Genomic DNA, 1,756 nt, shown 5'->3' on the forward strand with positions numbered 1-1,756 from the left:
TCTCATACAGTTTTCCAGAACAAACCTTTCTATCTGTAAAAACTGCTTGAGACAGCAGTTTGTAAATCCTTACTTTCACTGAAAATACCCAACTAAGCCACAAGGATCCAGGGTCAAAGTATATGAATTATTTGTTCATCTTGTAAACATTTATTTGAGATCGTATCCACTTCCATATTACTTTTTAAAAGTAATCTTTTATCTCTAGAATAATTACTAAACCTATGTTGAGCATCTTTGCCTCTTTTCTTTTCCAATTTGATAAATCTTTTCAAGCACCTACAACCAGCACTCTTGAGGCTATCTCAAGACACCGTGTCTTCCCCAAACAGTACCAGGCAGTTCAAACAAAGTAACTAAGAGAGGACCCCATATTACAACATACTTTATAAGGAATCAAATACATCTGAGATGACACCTTTCTTATGAGGGATTTTTTTCAAAGAATATCTGACCTTCTATTCAAGCATATATATTTGTATATATGCATATGTAGCACATAAATAGTATATATGTTTATTATATATGTATGTGTGTATATATATATGTTGGAGAAGACTCTTGAGAGTCCCTTGGACTGCAAGGAGATCCAACCAGTCCATCCTAAAGGAAATCAGTCCTGAATATTCATCGGAAGAACTGATGCTGAAGGTGAAGCTCCATTACTTTGGCCACCTGATGTGAGGAACTGACTCATTTGAAAAGACCCTGATGCTGAGAAAGATTGAAGGCAGGAGAAGAAGGGGATGACAGATGATGAGATGGTTGGATGGCGTCACCGACTCAATGGACATGAGTTTGAGTAAGCTCCGGGAGTTGGTGATGGATAGGGAAGCCTGGCGTGCTGCAGTCCATGGGGTCGCAAAGAGTCAGACATGACTGAGCAACTGAACGGAACTAAACTGATGTTTATTGATGCTTTCGAACTGTGGTGCTGGAGAAGACTCCTGAGAGTCAGTCCCTTGGAGAACAAGGAGATCAAACCAGTCAATCTCAAGGGAAATTAACCCTGAATATTCGTTCGAAGGACTGATGCTGAAATTGAAACTCCAGTATTTTGATCATCTGATGCAAACAGCTAACTCATTGGAAAAGCCTCTGATGCTGGGAAACATTGAGGGCAGAAGGAGAAGAGGGCATCAGAGGATGCGATGGCTGAAGGGCACCACCGATGCAATGAACATTAACGTGGGCAAACTTCAGGAGATGGTGAGGAACAGAGAAGCCTTGTGTGCCGCACTCCATGGGGTCACAAAGAGTTAGACATGACTGGGCGGCTGAACAACAACAACAACGTGTATACAGACACACAGACACACAGAAATCATCTGGGCGCTACAGAAATTTTCTGAAGGACAAAAAAAACAAAAAAGGCGGAAACAATTGATTTTCAAATAAAACTGCAATGGAACACATGTATACCTGTGGCGGATTCATTTTGATATTTGGCAAAACTAATACAATTATGTAAAGTTTAAAAATAAAATAAAATGTAAAAAAAAACTGCAATGCAATGCATATTCAGGCTGTTATCAGCCATTGAGGAACAATTTTAAGAATTAAAAAATGGTATACCTTACTCTGGGTTAATGCAGCGCTAAGCCCTAAAGCAGGACTTGGAAAACACAGACTAGACTTTAGCCTCAACCCACCCCAACGGGCACTGTCTTTACGCAGTGGACAACCTGCTCACCCAGACAGAGGGGCCCTGAGAATCACCTTCCCCACGTCTGCACAGCCTTCTCACTAACCCATC

At 40.8% G+C, this 1,756-nt stretch overlaps 1 protein-coding gene across 1 annotated transcript in view; it reads right to left on the bottom strand.

Moving 5' to 3' along the window:
- Positions 1–1,756, bottom strand: part of FTO (fat mass and obesity associated) — a 425,927-nt gene that overhangs the window by 316,471 nt on the left and 107,700 nt on the right. The gene's annotated exons all lie outside the window — the stretch shown is intronic.

This window comes from Bison bison, unplaced genomic scaffold (assembly GCF_000754665.1).
Source record: "Bison bison bison isolate TAMUID 2011002044 unplaced genomic scaffold, Bison_UMD1.0 scf7180017864473, whole genome shotgun sequence".
Lineage (NCBI taxonomy): Eukaryota > Metazoa > Chordata > Mammalia > Artiodactyla > Bovidae > Bison > Bison bison.